Here is a 21003-nt window from a genome sequence, read left to right on the forward strand (position 1 = left end):
GTGTTAACCTTTATCAAAAATGTTAAAGTTTCTAAGACTTTTTCTCAGAGCGTTCAGTTGCCTAATCTGATTCCTGCAATGTAGATTAATAAGAATTTTGTTACATTGCAATGTTCCATATTGGCCATCCAAGGCCAAATGCACTCGATTTGCAGATGTACAATGACTGGCATGGATCCTTGCCAATGATTGATGCTATGATTGGCATCATTTACGAACAATGAACAATTTACCTAACCTTTCTCAGAAAATCCTGCCATGGACACAGCTCCATGAGGGAGTGGCCATCAATCTAAGATGTGTTCTCATTAATGGGTACTGCTTGGGTACTGTTCCTTTGATGCGAGGCTTTCTGAACATATGATCAAATTCACACAGGTTGCCAAGGCAATGTCTCTAAATACACGTAGACATCACTAGCTTCTTATTGTCACAAGTAAATGCCACTGGTAGTTGACTTAGACAAGTGGAACCTGCCTGGAGTTTTTGGAAAGGGAGATGAAGCATGTATTTTTTTAGGGAAATGAATGAAGATAAACTTTTACAGCACTGCCCTTCCCTGCAACCTCTAAACTTATAGAAGTTGAGAGCCACAATGTCATGGGAATATGATCACTGCTAAAGTTTCCTCCAAATAACCTACCATACTTATGTCACATTAGTCTATTTGGTTTTGTAAGAGGGAGGTCGTGCCTTACAAATTTGGTGGAGTTTTTTGAGGAAGTGACAAAAACGGTTGATGAAGGAAGGGCCGTGGATGTCGTCTATATGGATTTCAGTAAGGCATTTGACAAAGTCCCACATGGCAGGTTGGTTAAGAAGGTTAAGGCTCATGGGATACAAGGAGAAGTGGCTCGATGGGTGGAGAACTGGCTTGGCCATAGGAGACAGAGGGTAGTGGTCGAAGGGTCCTTTTCCGGCTGGAGGTCTGTGACCAGTGGTGTTCCGCAGGGCTCTGTACTGGGACCTCTGCTATTTGTGATATATATAAATGATTTGGAAGAAGGTGTAACTGGTGTAATCAGCAAGTTTGCGGATGACACGAAGATGGCTGGAATTGCGGATAGCGAAGAGCATTGTCGGGCAATACAGCAGGATATAGATAGGCTGGAAAATTGGGCGGAGAGGTGGCAGATGGAATTTAATCCGGATAAATGCGAAGTGATGCATTTTGGAAGAAATAATGTAGGGAGGAGTTATACAATAAATGGCAGAGTCATCAGGAGTATAGAAACACAGAGGGACCTAGGTGTGCAAGTCCACAAATCCTTGAAGGTGGCAACACAGGTGGAGAAGGTGGTGAAGAAGGCATATGGTATGCTTGCCTTTATAGGACGGGGTATAGAGTATAAAAGCTGGAGTCTGATGATGCAGCTGTATAGAACGCTGGTTAGGCCACATTTGGAGTACTGTGTCCAGTTCTGGTCGCCGCACTACCAGAAGGACGTGGAGGCATTGGAGAGAGTGCAGAGAAGGTTTACCAGGATGTTGCCTGGTATGGAGGGTCTTAGCTATGAGGAGAGATTGGGTAGACTGGGGTTGTTCTCCTTGGAAAGACGGAGAATGAGGGGAGATCTAATAGAGGTATACAAGATTATGAAGGGTATAGATAGGGTGAACAGTGGGAAGCTTTTTCCCAGGTCGGAGGTGACGATCACGAGGGGTCACGGGCTCAAGCTGAGAGGGGCAAAGTATAACTCGGACATCAGAGGGACGTTTTTTACACAGAGGGTGGTGGGGGCCTGGAATGCGCTGCCAAGTAGGGTGGTGGAGGCAGGCACGCTGACATCGTTTAAGACTTACCTGGATAGTCACACGAGCAGCCTGGGAATGGAGGGATACAAACAATTGGTCTAGTTGGACCAAGGAGCGGCACAGGCTTGGAGGGCCGAAGGGCCTGTTTCCTGTGCTGTACTGTTCTTTGTTCTTTGTTCTTTATTGTCATTAGGCCAACATCCTGAAATGTTCTATTGAATACCATTGTGAAGTACCACATCACAAGGACTTCAGCAGTTGAAACGAAAGGCCCACCATCACCTTGCTGATGCAAGTATAGATGAGCCAAGAATGATGCCTTGCCAGCATTGCCCACAATGCAAGAGCAAACGTGTAATATATATTTTTGAAATGCTCTTTAAAAAAAAAAGTGTCCACCTTTATGAATGTATGTGTGTAATCACTTTATACACCAAATAATTAGATCGCCAAGAGTAAGTTTAGTACTCAGTTGGCCAAGTTGTAGGATATGCCTTAATTGGACCATGGTGTGCAGGTTTAAGTTAGTCCCAGTTTAAAATCATGTTTTCTACCCTTGGTTTTATTTTTTTCGTAGATTGTAATGTTCATATTGTAATGGAAGCTGCCTATGTAAACTTCTCATGCAATTCCATCTTACCAGCTGTGGTGGCATTCTTCTCCTTTCTAACAGATTATCAGGGTACATACTAACATATGAACAAGGAGCAGTAGGCCATTCAAAGACTCTACTTCCACCAACCTTTCAGGAAGAGAGTTCCAAAGACACTCAGCCCTCTGCGTGAAAACATTTTGCTCCATCTCCATTTTAAATGGGCAACCCCTTATTTTTAAACAATGATCCCAAACTCTAGATTCTCCCACAAGAGGAAACATCCTTTACACATCCGCCTTGTCAAGACCCCCAGGATCTTATCTGTTTCAATCAAGTCGCTTCTTGCTCTTCTAAGCTCCATATACAAGCCTAGCCTGAGAAGACAAACCTGTTCTTAGAAGACAATCCACCCATTCCAGGTATTAGTCTGGTAAACCTTCTCTGAACTGCTTCCAGCACATTTACTTTCCTTAAATAAGGAGACCAGTACTGTACACGGTACTCAAAAAATGTGGTCACACTAGTGCCCTGTACACCTGAAGTTTATGATGTGGAGATGCCGGCGTTGGACTGGGGTGAACACAGTAAGAGTTTTAACAACACCAGGTTAAAGTCCAACAGGTTTATTTGGTAGCAAATACCATTAGCTTTCGGAGCGCTGCTCCTTCGTCAGATGGAGTGGAAATGTGCTCGCAAACAGGACACAGAGACACAAAATCACCCCCACAGCTTGCCTCCTGGACTTGCGGGCTATCCTGTCTGGAGACAATACACATCTCTTTAACCTGTGCTTAATGCTCCCTCCACCCACATTGTCTGTATCTTTAAGATCTGATTGGCTGTAGGAATTCGCATTCTAATCAGTATTCTGTAACTTGATTTTGTGTCTCTGTGCCCTGTTTGAGAGCACATTTCCACTCCATCTGACGAAGGAGCAGCGCTCCGAAAGCTAATGGTATTTGCTACCAAATAAACCTGTTGGACTTTAACCTGGTGTTGTTAAAACTCTTACTGCGTTCACCTGAAGTTTAACCATACTACTTTTGTATTCAATTCCCTTGCAATAAATTACAACATTCTATTCGCATTCCTGATTACTTGCTGTACCTGCATACTAACCTTTTGTGATTCATGCACTAGGCTGCCCAGAACCTTCTACACTTCAGAGCTCTGCAATCTCTCAATATTTAGATAATGTGCTTATTTTTATTCTTCCTGCCAAAATGTGCAGTTTCATATTTTCCAGATCTTAATCTATCCTTGTGTCCTCTTTGCAACTTAACTTTCCTATCTGTCTTTGTATCGTCAGCAAATTTGGCAAACATCCCTTCATTCAAGCCATTTAAATAAATTATAAACAGTTGAGGCACAGCACTGATCTCTGTGGCACACCACTCATCACATCTTGTCAACAAGAAAAATAATTATTTATGCCTACTCTCTGCTTCCTGTTAGCCAGCCTGTCTTCTATCCATGCCAATATCTTACCCCTTTACCATGAGATTCTATTTTCTGCAATAATCTTTGATGTGGCACTTTATCAAATGCCTTCTGGCAATCTGCATCCACCGGTTGGTTCCCCTTTATCCACAGCACGTTACTCAAATAAGTTGGTTAACCATGATTTTCCTTGCACAAAGTCATGTTGCTGCCTGATTACCTTGAGTTTATCCAAGAGCCCTGCAATAACTTATTTAATATTTCTAACATTTTCCCAATGACAGATGTTCAGTTAACTGGCCTGTAGATCATCCAATCTAATGGGACCTTACCTGAATCTGGGGAGTTTTGGAAAATAAAAACGAATACACCAGCTATTTCATTTAGATATTCATTTTAAGACCCTAGGATGAAGTTCACCAGGACCGAAGCTCTCGTCAGCCTGCAGCTCCAACAATTTACTTAGTACCATTTCTCTGTGACTGTAATTTTCCTGAGTTCCTCCCACCCTTTTATTTCCTGGTTAATAGCTGCTTCTCAGATGTTATTTGTATCCTCTCTAGTGAAGGCAGATGCAAAATACCTGTTCAATTCATCTGCCATCTCCTCGTTTTCCATTATCAATTCTCCACTCTTGCTTTCTATGGGACCAATGCTTACATTTATAAATATTTTTTTAAAAAAGAATTAACAAAATTACAATATTTTTATATTTCTGGCTAGTTTTCTCTCATACTCTAATTTTTCCCTCATTAATATTTTTGTCTTTCTTTGCTGTTCGTTCCACCTGTCTTTGCACAATTATGCGTTTTTCTTTAAGTTTGATGCTATCTCAACTCTCTTTAATTCATCATGGATGGTAGGTCAGTCCCTTGGACTGTTTCTTACTCGTGGGAATGTATCTATTCTGTGTATTCTGAAATATTCCCTTAAATGTTTGCCACTGCATCTCTCTTCACCTATCCTTTAACCTAATTTGCCAATTTTTTCATGCTTTCATAATTGCCCTTATTTAAGTTTAAAAACATAGTCTCAGACACACTCATCTCTCCCTCAAACTGAATGACAAATTCAATCATGGTCATTGCTACCTACTTCATCTTGTTGTACAATACGTAGTTTGAACAGTTATATTGACACCTCAAGGAATACTGCTCTAACGTAGGGATATTGAGATGCTTTAAAAATCTTCTTTGCTATTTCAGTTGTACACATTTTTAGTGTCTTTTGATCTCTGATAAAGCTCCAATATTTTTATATGACACTACTTAGTTATATGCAATTCCCACAGAACATGTCAACGGTTAAAGCACTACTTTATAGCAGTCATTCTAATAACAGCATCACAACCTTTTTAATACCAAATTTTGATAGCAAATGGTACCAAGAGTAACATGAATTTTAACATCTGTAATGATCTTAATGTTGTAGCATATGTTCCAAGAAACAGCTGTCTACTTTATTTGTCATGTGGATGAAACCTTTAAGAAAATAGAAGTCATTCAAAAGTTTTTTTTATAATTTGCATTGGAAATTTTGAAAATCTTATTGTTTATTGAAACTGGTGATGTACTTTGACTACTCAAATATACTGCAATATAACAGCAAGTCACTGGGTATAAGAAAAGGAAACCTGTGAGAATAAGGGAAATTGTTCAGATCCTGTTTTTTTTAAATAACCAGCAGTATTAAAATTCAAAATAAGCAACTTGTTTTAAAATACTTGTACATTTATCTACAGAAAGTGCCAGAGAACTTGGTAAGTGTGTTTTGCTATCCCAGAATGCAAAGTCCTTGATGAAATTAAACTGAACAGGTTTCTCAATCAGTCTAGCTTCTATTAAAGTTTGGAAAAGTTTCTACTCATTTTGTTGTCAACCATTAATAATGAGCAGTTTTAAATGGGTATTATTAACTACAGACCTCTTTGTAAAGCAGTGCCTCTTAACCACGAATGCTTGTCAGTAATCACACCTATGGAAACTTATAATTTTCTTCAAGGAAATGACACTGACAGAATAAAAAAAATCATGGTGCTCCATGAAAAGCAAGTTCATTACAAATTAGTGGTGGTCCTAGCAAAGCAGCAGGCAAAGGCGTGTCAAGTACTGATACTGATAAAGAAACCTAGCATTTTAAACTGTCAGAGGCAAAAGCTCAGCTAGCATTGGAACACATTAATCACATATTGTCAGCTAAAACTTGCATCAAATTAACACGTTGGAATCCAGAATATTAATCTGAGAGTGCATTCACCTGATTATTACAGAATACTATTGCCACATTTTTATTAAACCCAAAAGATATAATTAAGTGGCTTGAATGGAAATGGCAGATAATAAACATCTATCGTTTTTGGTGTTTTTACAGCATGTAAGATGTCAAGCTAATGTTCCTGTGGATGTCATTTTGTTAAAGGCTGAGAATTTCAATCAGCTACGATTTGATCTTTTAAAAATAATCTGCTTATGTTAAACCATTATTAAATTTTTCTTTTTCAGAAGCTTGACGATCAGTATATTAGGATACTGACTAAAATTCAGAGCTATTTTTCTTAAGCTTTCATGACAGTAGATTGATTGCGGTGAAATATTAAAGGTGAATTAGGTTGTCTTAAAATCAATATCGACACTCGAGTTGACTATTACTATTATGAATTACCTAGTATATGCTCAAACAGTGCTGTGCTGGAATTAAATGCAAAACTTCCCGTACATCCTATGTAAATGTTTTGTCCGAATTTTGTTGCTGATGGCAAGTTCCTGTTAATTTTTATAAATAGTGCCTCAACCAGCTCTAATGACAATGAATGGGAAGCCAGACAATGTGTATGTTTTCACTGCACTGCTGTACAGAAATCATTAACAACAAGGTGAAATGCCCAATTTTATTTGTATTCTTCATTCATGATTTTCTAAATCCTTTGGTAGCTTGGTTTTTGAGTGAAAATCAATCGCGTAGATTTTTTTAGTCTCAGATTTTTAAAAAAAAAGTTAGTATTGGATGCATTGAATCAAAGACCAAGTTTTGCTAATTTCCTCAGTGTGTCATTGAACATAATATTAGATTTTAATCTGATTAACTTTGACAAATTGGCCATTGAATCATCCTGTGATATAGCTCAATGCTTCCCGTGTGAACATATTTTCATTCTGCTAACTAAATCAAAATTAACTTTCAAAATGGTCCTTCACAAACAAAAGCAGATGAGGGCTAATAGTTATCAAGCTGGTAATGCATTTACTTAAAAAAAAACTGTTCATGGAATGTCAATGTCACTGACAAAGCCATTCATTATTGCCCTTGAGAAAATGGTGGTGAGCAGCTTCCTTGAACCACTCTAGTCTGTATGGTGTAGATACTTTCTCAGTGCTGCTAGGAATGGAAGTCCAAGATTTTGATTAGTGACTATGAAGGAAAGGTGATATATTTGAGTCAAAATGGTTTGTGACTTGGAGGGTGATGTTCCTATGCATCTGCTGCCCATTGTACTCTAGGTGGCAGAGGCAATGGGCTTGGAAGGTACTGTCGGAAAAGTTATGGTGAGTTGCTGCACAGCATTTTGTAAATTGTACACACTGCAGCCACGATATGCCGAATTCCACAAAGTGAATGTTATTTATTCACATTCTTTTAGCTGCGGTGATTCTGATGCAATCAAACTAAAAGGCATAATCAAAGTGGAACTGATGCTGATTGCAGCATTTCAGCTGGCACGCTACCTTAAGAATTTTACCAGGAATCATGCTCATGTATAAGTAAAACAGCTGAGGCACAGGAAAGCTTTTATAAATTTCCTTCAATGAAAATGGTATATTTATCAAATATTCTTAACCATGTAGCTTTGCCAAACGAAAGTTCACTTTGAAGTATTGAAGCTGCGATATTTAAGTACCATTGTAAACATGAGGATGCACCTTGTTTCTCAGTCTATACATAAATATGTACTGTTACTGCAGTTTTGCTTTGCTACAACAAAACTGCCTGAGTCTTTTTAATCTGCAAAAGGCAAGATAGTTGGAATGAGAGTTTTTGTGAATCTTTGGTGTGGCATTATTGTATGCCGTAATTTTGAAGTGCTGCAGAGATTTGCTGCCTTTGGTAAGATTTCAAGTACAATATGTTTGAAGAAGGCAAGTGCAACAGGTCAAATATCCTTTAGCCAAACCCTCAGGGCCAATTGAATGTTGGATTTCAAATAATTTTGGTTTTCAGATACTGCATATCAACTTAAAATACAATAGCCTGAGCCTAGGCTAGCTATAGTCTAAAGTAAATGAAATGGCCAGAAAAGCAAGGTGTGTCACTGAATAATAAATACAGGGTACCTGGGAAAAAAAAATAGTTTTGACATGTTCACCACAAAAATCACAAGATAAACTATCCATGTTAAAGGTCGATGAAGTTAAAAAAAATGCAATTTTTGGGTATGTTCGGTTCTTGGATTTATGGATAAAGGAGACTCAACCTGTTGTAATGTGTTGATCATGGAGAGAAAATAAGAAGGATAGATAAACCTCTTGCTATTCTACGTCAGAATAAACAATTTTTCAGTTGTATTTCGCTGTTCATCAGAAGAATTGAATAGAAGATTTTGAAGTATATTTACATTATAATCCATGACTCATTTCATTCTTGCATACTAGTAGGTAGGTCCCCATGATGATGCTCACTGTAAATGAAATAGTTTTTCATTCATTCATGGGATATTGGTGTTGCAGGCTAGGCTAGCATTTATTACCCATATCTAATTGACCTGGAGAAGGTGGTGGTATGCTGCCCTCTTGAACTGCTGCAGTCCATGTGCTGCTAGGAAACAAGTTCCAGGACTTTGACTCAGCAACAGTGAAGGAACGGTGATTTAGTTCCAAGTCAGGATGGTGTGTGACTTGGGAGGGAACTTGCAATTAGAGGTCATGGGTATGTCCCATTGGGGTTTCGAACCTTGTGATGGCATACAATTGGGAGGGAGTTCTTAACATCAAATCAACCCTAACACCCCAGGTGCTGTCAGAGGAACCTTATTGAGTTGCTGTTGTGCAACACTGGAGGACAGACTCATCACCATCATGTTTTGGTGTTGGGGTCTAGGATGTTACCTTCTTGATATGATGCGGTAAGTATTACCATGTCAGGTTGTTGCTTCACTAGTCTTGTAATTTTGGCACAAGCCCCCAGATATATTGCAGGGTCAACAGGGCTAGGTGTACGAAGTTCTCGGTGCCTTGGTTAATGCTGGGTAGTTTATCCAGTGTCATTATTCTTTTAAGACCTTATAGCTGTTTGATACAACTGAGTTGCTTGCTCGGCCATTTCAGAGGGTATTTAAGAGTCAACTCATTGCTGTGGGGCTGGAGTCACATGTAAGCCAGACCTGGTAAGGATGGCCGATTTCCTTCCCTAACAGACATTGGGGTGGCACAGTGGTTAGCACTGTTGCCTCACAGCGCCAGGGACCCTGGTTTGAGTCCCGGCTTAGATGATTATCTGTTTGAGTTTGCATGTTCTCCCCGTGTCTGTGTGGGTTTCCTCCCATAGTCTGAAAATGTGTGGGTTAGGTTGATTGGCTATGCTCAATTGCTCCTTAATGTCAGGGGGATTAGTAGGGTAAATATGTGGGGTTACAGGGATAGGGCCTGGGTGGGATTGTTGTCGGTGCAGGCTTGATGGGCCGAATGGCCTCTTTTAGTAGGAATTCTATGATTCTATTCTAGTGAACCAGATGGATTTTGATGATAGTGGTTTTATGGTCATCATTAGACTAGTTCTTAATGAATTAAATTTAAATTCTGCCATGGTGGACTTTGAACCTGTCACCAGAGTATTAGCCTGGGCCTCTAAATTGCTCGTCTAGTGACATTGCCACGCCACCTTCTCTTGATAAGGATCCAGTTACTTTTTATGATGGGTGGATAAACACTTAATTTCTCCACAGATGCTGCCAGACCTTCTAGTATTTTCACATTTTCTCTTTTATCAGATTTCCAGCATGTGCGATATCCTGAACTTGTTACAGTGATGTGTGTTTGGAGTTTCTTGCATGGTATTGGTTATGCTGCAAAAGTAGAATTGTGTTTAATTTTCTTTCCGCTTCAGGGTGCAAAGACCAGTTGTTGCAAATCAGTGTATCTTCAGAGCAATGGGAGATTAATTGATGCAACTGTGTGTTTTATCGATTACCATTTTTTAACTTCACGTATCAAGATAACTGGAACACAAGCTTTTTAGGATGGAATTCCATACACTTATGATTTTCTTTTTCTGTTTCTCTTTCCATCTTGTGCGGAGATGTCGTTCTTTGTATCTGGAAGTACTCCACAACTTCACCCAAATGATGAATTGAGTCCAAATAGTGGTAGAATATTTGCTTTTGTGGAGGGGAAGAGACTGCTGAACTGAAACCTACACTTCACTTGATGTCCACATAAGCAATTGATAAAATGTTCTACGGGGTGGGACGAAGTAACCCTCTGTGTGCTTTATGAATTTGGACAGTGGGTGTTGTCAATTTTTTTTGACGGATATACATCATTGTTTAGATCCTTTTGTCACTTAAAGGATGCTTTTGGCCAGGTCATTGGGTACAATCAAATGTGGTAATCCTGACTAAGAGAGTGATTGCACTAATCCTGATGAAATTCTCTAACTTGGCAGCGATCAACATGAAGTGTGCAACTTTCTATCCTGTCTATATTCAAGACCACATTATGGACAGTCAGCATGGGAACTCTTGAGTGCCCATTTATATTAGAAACGCCCATGGCAATAAGGGGAAGTAGTTCAAATATTGTATAACTGTTGAACGTATGATGTTTAAACAGCTCCAGTTTTATGACTGTTTGGTCTAACAATGTGGAAATATGGAGTAATGTAATGCTGAACATCACTGGCACCTTCAGAAGGAAAGACGTTTATTTAGTGAAGAATAAGGGGTTTTTGTGGGTTTTTTTGTATTATCTGATTGTGCTACTTTTTCTTTTTGTTTTACTTTGATGCAATTGCTTAAATAAAGAGTGTAAGGCAATCTTTTCAAACTGGTGGGACATAAAGAATATATCCAATTGAATGAAATCAGTGCACAACTCTTTGTTAAAGTAGTTGCACGTTCTGTTGCACGGAGCTGTGGATGCAGGGGAAGAAAAAATGTTGAAGTAAGAAAATCCAGGAAAGGAAGAGGTGATTGAAAGAGAAAATAGAGTTAACATTCCGAGTCAGTTTTTCAGAGCTCACCGAAGAAGAGTCATACAGACTCAAAATGTTAACTGTATTTTCTCTCTCCACAGATGCTGCTCGACCTGCTGAGTTTATCCAACATTTTTTTGTTTTTGTTTCAGCATCTGCAGTATTTTGCTTTTACGTTCATGTTCTTGAAAGTTCATTGCAAAAAATTTGTGGTAATTATGCAATAAATGCTAAATTCTGACGCTTCAATCTTTAATATTGTTAAATCCCCATTAATGGCTTGTGTTGTTGTGGGATTTCATCCTCCTGCAATCATTCTTCCAGTTTAGCATCTAAATACTTGCTTTATTAACAGTAAGTAAAAGTTTGGAAACTGATGAGTTAGTGAACATTTTTTTGTTTATTGAATGTGTTACATGCAAAATAGAATGGGCTGAAGATTCGTACATAATGAACAATATACCTAATGGACTCCATATTACAGCTTATCAGAGACCTGAAAATTGGACCTCGGCTTTATAAGGTAGCAAATAGCAGATGGCTGAGAGCGTAATGAGGCTGGAACAGACTCAAGGGGTTCGATGTCATTACAATTGGAAAGATGAAAACTTGAGCAGTTTGCGAAAATTCAGAGTCAGTTAAATTCTTAAGTTTCTGCCCTCTCTATCTCATTTCTCCTGGTCAATCGGTGTCACCACTTTTTTCATTCCTGTTGATGCCATGATTGCTGTAGTTTGTTTTTGGATTTTGGTTTGAAAAGACATATCTAATAAAGCCAGAATGGTCTTATCATGGTCTCACAAGACAAACAGTGTTTTTCTATGCAAGAATTTGTGCAACTTTATTACGTTAGATTGGAATGTTAAACTGAATTTTATTATGTTAACTGCAAGTGCCTTCCAACGCACAAGATGTTTTGAGTTAAAATTATTCAAATCATATCAGAAATACACATTACATCTAAGTAATTGGAATGTCTGGGAATGTTCTTATACTGTTTCAGGGTAAAAGCCCTCTGTGTCTATGTAATTCAACCTAATTTTATATATTAGATATCATTGTTGTCAAAATCTTTGTCAAGGACATTTGCAGGCTGTCTTTGATTTTAGGCTATTTCCTTGTGCTCTTTTGTTCCCTTCATTTTCTCTTTTTCCTTTGGGAAAGCGGAGAATAATTAAATCGAACATCTTCTCTGAGCAGCTGGAGTTGAATTCCAGCTGATTACAGCACCTGTGAAAACTGTGCGAGAGCCTCGGGGCTGCATGGTATTATAAGGAACTGTGTCTGCCTAGTGACGATGAGTATGGAGCAGCACAGATTTGTCGTGGTAACATTCACTTCCTTCTGTGAGTTTCAGATGGTTTTAAAGCTAGAGTATGTGATGTGTCTTTTTAAGACTAATTAAGGGAATGATTTGTGAAACAGTGGCTATTTATTTAATTAATCACCACTGCAGAGCTATGAAACCCATATTTTACATATCCCTATTAGTTTGCCATGTGAGTAATTGATGGAATTATAGAGAAATGTGATACCATGATTTTTTTCAGATGTGCATTTTGCAAAATCTTGGTTTTATAATTCTCAATACTTTCTCGAATTTCCACTTTATATTTCTTGGAGCTATCTCAGCCAAATCCACTTAGAAACTAAATCCACATTGTTGCTTACTATTATAATATATTACATTTGCAATACCATGAGCGAAGATTCCTTAAATGTCTGAAACCTTTCAAAAATGCAATTGTTCATTACAGCAGCAGCCTTCTCATTTTGCATTTTAGACTATTCAGATTTTTCTTACAAGACAAATAAGTCTTCATCAAACCTACATGCTCTAAAGCAATCAAAATACATCGTTTGTTTAGTATACTGTATAATTAACTGGTATGTTAGGAGGTGGGGTGGAATAATAGGTTGAAAAATCATGAATATGGTAATGCAGCCGAGAACTGATGTTGTAGTGATTATTGCAATGCAGATAAAGCATTTCTAGTAAGTGTCTGTGCCTACTGGAGCTTCATAAACATCTGGACCTTTTAATTGAAAAATAGTGTAGTGCTGTGCAGTGGCAATGCTTATGCTAAACATACTGTACAACGCAGATGAAATATAATGTTTTAGTATTTATTGCAAGAACTGAGAGCATTTGTATTTGTTTGAGTTCTTTGAGAACTGATCTTGCTAGATATTTACAATCTGAGATTATTTAAAACTTGATGCTTTTTGACAAACATTTGAACCATTTTAAAATTTATTTGGGAAGTACTACTCAATAAAGGTTAAGCAGTTTCAGTCATCCTGTCCATCCTGCTCCCATCACCACTACCATCATCGCCTATAATGTTGTTGTATTTACTGTTAGAAACTTGCTGAAAATCAATTCTCAAATGGCACTGGAAGAAAATCTTTCAAAAAGGAAAGCTTTCTGTACTCGCATTGTTAAACCTGCATTAGATGATTTAACAGCAGTTTCAACTCCACATATTACTTTCCTTCTATAAATCGCCATGTTCATGTCCTCTCTTTCTCACTTCCCCACCATTTTGATTTTTTTTGATGTTCTCCCCACCTCTAAGAGTGGATTATCTCCTGACTATCTAGTCCATGATTATCAGAAGGAAGTTTAGTTGCTACAGGGCAAAATGGACAGATTTTGTTTACCCCACCCCAGTAGCAATGTACACCACCTAGTGGCTTTTCTTAGAAATCAAAAGCTTTGCATAGCTATGGCAAAGTAACAGGAAGCCTCTAAAGCTCATTGCAGTCTGGTAAAAAACCCACAATTGTCACCATTAAACCACAAGACAACTATTTCTTTATTTTTTTAATTTAACATTAATTTCACATATCCTGATTTCTTTTAAAGCAAAAATGTTGATAGAGCCTATGTTATGAAAGTACACTAAATTCAATGGTAAAAGAAATACTGAAAAGTGCTGGAGGGTTAATGCACTGCTTGCCTAAGTAAATTACTCGAATCATAATTTCACAGATGTGTAACTCATGGGATTTAACACAAACCTGTACAGACTACTACACTGGAGCATTTACAGGGTTTGAGTGCTCCATTGTGGGAAATAAAAAAGACCGCCTGGAAAATCCTGTCCAATGAAAGCGTTTTTAATTACCCAGAAATAGTGCTCCTTTCAAGTAACTGGGCTTTGTTTCTTGCTCTGCAAGCGTTGAAGAAAGAGAGAAAAAATGTGGTTTTATGAGCATACGAGAAATGGAAACTGCACCATTCAATAGATTCATAGCTGATCACCATCTTCATATCCACCTTGGCACATTATCTTCGCATCTTTGATTCCCTTAATATACAAGCTCTTGGGTAGAGAATTCCAAGGTTTCATAACTCTTTGACTGAAGAAACGTCTCTTGGTCCCAGTCTTAAATGACTAACCCCTTATTCTAAGACTTGTTACCCCTAGTTCGAGGCTTCACAGTCGGGGGAAACATCCTTCTTTCATCTACTCTGTCAAGTGGTTAGCACTGCTGCCTCACTGCGCTTAGGGTCCCAGGTTCAATTCCTTGGGTCACTGTCTGTGTGGAGTTTGCACGTTCTCCCTGTGTCTGCGTGGATTTCCTCTGGGTGCTCCGGTTTCCTCCCACAATCCAAAGATGTGGGGGTTGGGTTGATTGGCCAGCTAAATTGACCCTAGTGTCAGGGAAACTGGCAGGGTAAATGCATTGGGTTATGGGTGTATAGGGCCAGGGTGAGATTGTGGTCAGTATAGACTCGATGGGCTGAATGGCGGCCTCCTGTACTGTAAGGATTCTACGATTATATGATTCTATGAAGTCAAGGAGAACATTAAATGTTCAATGTGATCACATCCGATTCCCCTAAATTATAGTAAAATGTGCTTGGTCTACTCAATTTTTCTAATCCTAAGAATTAAAGAAGTGAACTTTAATTGTATTCCATCCAAAGCAAGTATGTCCTTCCATGGGTAAGTTGACCAAAATTGTAATAGGACTTCTTTACACTTGTACATCTTTGTAACAAAGACTGACGTGATTTATTTTCCTAATTCCTTGCTGTGCCTGTATGTTAACGTTTTTTGCTTATATATAAGGGCGCCCATTTATCATCATTTAAAAATATTCTGTACTTCTATTCATATTGCCAAAGTGGATAACTTCACATTCCTCCACATTATATTCCAACTGCTATCTTGCTCATTTAACCAGTCTATATTCCTTTGTAGCTGCTTTGTGTTCTCAGAGCTTACTTTTCCACCTAATTAGAAATATTTCATGTTCTTCTAATTTTGTATCGTGAGCGAACTTACTTGCCCTTGTTCGCCTCATCGAAGTCAGTGATACAGATTGTAAATGCAGGATATGTCAAATTGCAGTCATCTCGCAAGAGGGAAATGGCACATTTGCCTCATTTATATTACAATTTAACCTCAGCACAATGTCGGGAAAGCAAAACTCTCCAATTTGGCCAATTATTACAACATTCAACTTGCAAATTCCAATGTGAGACAGAATTACCCAGGTTTTGATCCTGAGACTCGAGCACTGATCCTTGTGGTCTGTGTTCCATCTAATCTATTTTTTGAATTGTGCAGGCAATTTGTGTTAAGTGCGTAGCCCCTTTAAAAAAAATCTTTTGCATAGATGACATAATTTAAAGAGTTTCCAAATGGCTTGGAGGGAACATTGCTTGTGGTACCTTCGCTAAGAACAGCCTGCAAACCCGAAAATCTCTCTTGTATTCTACTATTTTCTGTCCATTAACCAATCCTCATTCCATGCTAATATATTGCCCCCAATCTCATTAATCCTAATTTTTGATTTGATTTATTATTGTCACATGTATTGGGATACAGAGAAAAGTATTGTTTCTTGCGCGCTATATGAACAAAACATACCACTCGTGGAGTACAAAGGGGAGAAGGAAAGGAGAGAGTGCAGAATATAGTGTTACTGTTGTAACTAGGGTGCAGAGAAAGATCAGCTTAATATATGATGGGTTCATTCAAAAGGCTGATGACAGCAGGGAAGAAGCTGTTCTTGATTCGGTTGGTAAGTGATTGCAGACTTTTGTATCTTTTTCCCAACAGAAGAAGGTGGAAGAGACTATGTCTGGGGTGTGTGGGGTCCTTAATTAATTTAATACAATAACTTTTTGTATGCCAGTGGCATATTGGGAGTCTGAGTTGCAGAATGATAGACCACATTTTGGAATTCATATTGTGAGAGAACAGCTTTTTAAATTGAGTGAATAGGTTGTTTTACCTGATTAAATGTGCTGCGTGGGCCAAAAACGTTCTATCTTTTGACAGGCTTCACTGGTTCAAAAGCCTAATTAAACCTTATAATTCCATGCAAATACTTGGTGATACTTGGACGGCACCGTGGTTAGCACTGCTGCCTCACAGCGCCAGGGACATGGGTTCAATTCCCAGCTTGGGTCACTGTCTGTGCAGAGTCTGCACATTCTCCCCGTGTCTGCGTGGGTTTCCTCCGGGTGCTCCGGTTTCCTCCCACAGTGTGAAAGACATGCTGGTTAGGTGCATTGACCCGAGCAGGCGCCAGTGTGTGGCGACGAGGGGAATGTCACAGTAACTTCATTGCAGTGTTAATGTAAACTTACTTGTGACTAATAAATACACTTTATACTATGGCAGTTTATCAAATGCATTTTGAACTTCCAACTGCACAACATCATCTGGTTCCCCTTTATTTGCCCTCCTAGTTACAGCTCAAAAACTTGAATAGATTTGTTGAACACTTTTCCTTTGCCATAAATCTATTTCTGCTAAATCATGTTATAATTTTCTCAGTGTCCTATTACTACATCCCAAATAATAGATTCTAGCACTTTGAAAGCATGTAAATGTGGTACAAAGGATTGGTTTGCTCCTTTGATCATTGAAATCCAATTACACATCCAAGGCACACAGGAGGCAAAAATATCCACCGGCTGTGAAGATCATATGTAAATCAGTCTAGGCAGTGTCAACCTAAATTTTACCACGTACGAGCAAACGTTGCTCATAATAAGGGACAAATTCACATTAAATTATGTAGTCTTAATCCAAAAGAAAATATTTGATGTGAAAACTAGAAAAATATAAAGCCAGTGCACTAAACTATTTTCTGAGGGAGAGATGGATGCCGAGGGGATGTGGTCAAGCGACATGGTTGTGGCAGACCGAAATAAATTTTTTACTCTCCTGCAATCATTCTGTACCCCTCAGATTTTTAAAATGACAGCACTGCTTTCCTTTTGGGTAGCTTCTGCAGTTTCTTGGAAGTTGCAGCAAGGAGATCCTAAGAATATGAGAGGGATCCACCATAACTGGGAGAAAATGATACTGACGATGAGGAAATGTGCCACTCCCTTAAGTGAAATGACAATTGCAAAAAGTGCAATTTCAGGATTTTTATTTTTTGAAAGAACTCGGCAAATTATTTAATAGGGCTATCTGAGTTCCAAGGCTCGTTGTGTCTACAACCTCCTTGCCTCTAAAGTTAGTCATTTATTTTAGATAATTCTGTGCTTGCTGATGCCTTGCTTTTTTGGACAGTGGCCCAAACTGCTGTTGGTTTCATGACCCATGGTATTTGCTAAGTACCAAATACTGATAATTTATATTGGAGTATTTGGAAACTTCTGTACAAGGCAGTACCATGGCAAAAATATATCCAAGGGACTTGTAAGTTGTAGCCATCTTCTTTGGCTCCCAACTGGGAACTAATTTTCATGTTGAACACAATCTTGCATTTCCAACAGATTGATCATCTAACCAGATAAAAGAGCCTTAGCTAGTTTAGTCTTTCCTGATAACTATAACCTCTCAGTTCAAAAATGATTTACAAACGTAATACCAAAACTTTCTGCAGTGCCTGTAACTTTGTTTTGTAATATGGAAGAGAGACTGAGCCCTGCATTCCATGTGTTCTAGCCAAGGTTCCATATAGGTTTAACATGCCACTACATTTTCTCTTTGTTTCCGTGGATCATCCAAATATTGTACTTCCTTGCTGGTTGCCGTCGGATTTTTTTTCCTGGTGTAACTTGACTTTAATTTGAGATTCCCAAATATATTTTGATTTTTTAAAATCAAATATTTTATTTATTCCTTTCCTGCAAAATCTTTTGCAGTTGCTGCAACATCGCAAGATAGAGTTTTTAGCCAGTCCTGCTCCATGGATTAATACTGTTTTTTTCAATATTTGTGATAAAGGCCCTGTGGAAGTGAATACCCTGGAAAAATTGAAGTTATTTGGCAATGATTTTATCCCAAATATGGGACAGTTTTTTTAAAGGAGGTTCCTTTGGGATCTCTGCAAAGTAGCACAAAAGGTGAACTTGTATTTCCACTGACACAGTTTGGAAAGAGCTAGGGGCAAGCAGTTTGGCAAAGTCATTTTCAGGTCTGTTTAATGAGTTCTCTTTTTTGAAGTTTGTTGGTTAGGTTTATAAATTATATTTGGGAAAATGAAAAAGGGAATATAGGTATGAAAGATGTTTAGTTTTTTGCATTAAGTTCATCTTTGCATTCTAATTTTCTTACCCTTGAATCCAAAACTCAATCTGAATTATGTGCTAGGTTCATTTAAAATACATTTTGTTTTTTTCCCTTAAATCTCTCATTTTACAGTATTTTCAGTTTGATAAAGCATTTCATATAGCATAGACAGAATTATGTCAGTGCTTGAGGAACAGCACTTGTCTTCACCTTTCATAAATTTAGATATTAACCACCAACCCCTTTTTCTGAAACAGCTGATAATAGGGGGTGGTTGGGAGTTGAGAATGTGGGCTGTTGCTTGGTATAGGAATCCCCTATCAGAACACTGTCACTGAGGCCTGCATTCCAGGGTTCGCCCAACTCTGTCCATCAGGTTTTCCTTGCTTTTCTCCCTTCAACATTCCCCCCCCCCCCCCCCCCCCAAAATCTCAGCAGCTGTTCTGCTGTAACTACTTGTACTTCCTCTGGGTCTAACTTTTGTTTCTTGATTCTCCCATTTACCCAGTTCCTTTTTGCTTTGAATCGCCATCCCTTTTCTCATTTGGTCTCTATTGTCCTCCACCCAATCAAAAGCAACAACAATTTACATTTATATAGTTGCCTTCAGTGTAGTAAATAAATCATCCCAAGGTGTTTTACAAAGACATTATGAAACCAAATTTGACACCAAACCATCTCCTTGCATTAGAAAAGCAAACTAGTGCAGATGCTGGAAATTTGAAATCAAAACACAAAATATTAGAAATAGTCAGTAGGTCAGACAGCATTTGTGAAGAGAAACCGAGTTAATATTTCTGCAAAGGATCTTTTAGTACAGGTGACCAAAACAACTTGGAGTATAGGTTCAGGAGTAGGTCACTTAGCCCCTCAAGCTGGTTCTGTCATTCAGTGAGATCATGGCGGTTCTGTGACCTAACACCACATTCTTGCCTTTGGCCCTATATCTTAATACCTTTGGGGAACAAAACTCAGCTTTAATCTCAGCTTTAATAACACATGATCTGGCAGCAGTTGCCATTTGTGAAAGAGAGTTCAAAACTGCTATCACCCATAGCAAAGTCTGGCTCTAACTTTTATGTCCCCAGTCCTGGACTTCACAACTAACAGGAATAGTTTCTCCCAATCTATTATTTGTGTTCTCCATAATATCTTGAAAACTTTGATCTTCCAAATTTAAAGGAATCTTTATGTAGTGTCTCCTCTCCATTTAATCCCCAGAGTCCAGATATCATCCTGGCAAATCTACACTGCACTCCAAGGCCAGTTTATCTTTCCGAAGGTGTGGTGCTCTATACTGCCTACGGTACTCCAGATATGGTTTAACCAAAGTTTTGTGTAACTGAAACATGACTTCCACTCCTTTGTTTTTCAATTCTATAGATATAAAGCCTCCTTATTTTCTGTGCCTGTCCATGAGATTTCAATGATCCATGAACATGGACCCCCTAATTTCTTTAAACTTCCATCGTTCTGTTTTTAACCACTTCGGAAGTACCCTGTCCTGACCCTACCAAACCCAAAATAGATGCCTTTGTCGTTATCTACATTGAAGTCAATTTGCCACAGTTTTGATTAATCTATCCACATCGGAGTCAAAGAGAGTGGTTTCAAGGAGCATCTAAAGTTGCAACGGAGAGGAAAGGGTTTGAGATGGAATTCCAGAGTTTAGGATTCAGATTGCTGAAGGCATGGCCTCAATTAGTAGAATATTTAAAGTCTCAGATTTGTAAGAGGCCAAAATTGGAGAAGTGCAAATAACTTGCAGGGTGAGCAAAGATCAGAGATTGGAAGTGGCAAGTCTATGGAAAGATTTGAAAATAGGGATGACTTTTAAACTCAAGATGTTGCCAGTCAGCAAGCACAGATTTGGTGAGTGAACGGCCACCCCTTTGTTCTCTTTCTCTCCCATATCCACTTTTTCTTTCTGGCTCTCTATTTGCTTAAAGGTTATTAATCTCTAATATCTTATGGTTCTGATGAAAGGCCATTGACTTGGAAAAGTTAACTTTGTTTCTCCCTCTACGGATGCTGCCTCACCGCTGAGTGTTGTGCAACATCTTCTATTTTCATTTCAGGTGGTCAAAGATAGTTTTCTTTATAACTATGATTGGATGCCTTTGTCTGTTTTGGCAAACACAGTAAGAAGTTTAACAACACCAGGTTAAAGTCCAACAGGTTTATTTGGTAGCAAAAGCCACACAAGCTTTCGGAGCTCCAAGCCCCTCCTTCAAGGTGTAATTCTTCAGGTGACTCACCTGAAGAAGGGGCTTGGAGCTCCGAAAGCTTGTGTGGCTTTTGCTACCAAATAAACCTGTTGGACTTTAACCTGATGTTGTTAAACTTCTTACTGTGTTTATCCCAGTCCAACGCCGGCATCTCCACATCATGTTTTGGCAAAGACAGGTAATCTAACCTTGCCTTTCAAAGCAATTTACTGAAACTTGGTATAAGGGTGTAATATAGAAGTAAGCAGCAGGAATTTCCTGAGATGAGTGACCTGTATCCTCCACACTTTCAATAAAGAGTTGGTAGATG

The 21003-nt window shown here is 38.6% G+C and overlaps 1 protein-coding gene across 9 annotated transcripts in view; it reads left to right on the forward strand.

Annotated features, from left to right (window-relative positions):
* The window catches only part of mapkap1 (MAPK associated protein 1), a 260057-nt gene that overhangs the window by 88458 nt on the left and 150596 nt on the right, over nt 1–21003 (forward strand). The gene's annotated exons all lie outside the window — the stretch shown is intronic.

This window comes from Mustelus asterias, chromosome 13 (assembly GCF_964213995.1).
Source record: "Mustelus asterias chromosome 13, sMusAst1.hap1.1, whole genome shotgun sequence".
NCBI lineage: Eukaryota > Metazoa > Chordata > Chondrichthyes > Carcharhiniformes > Triakidae > Mustelus > Mustelus asterias.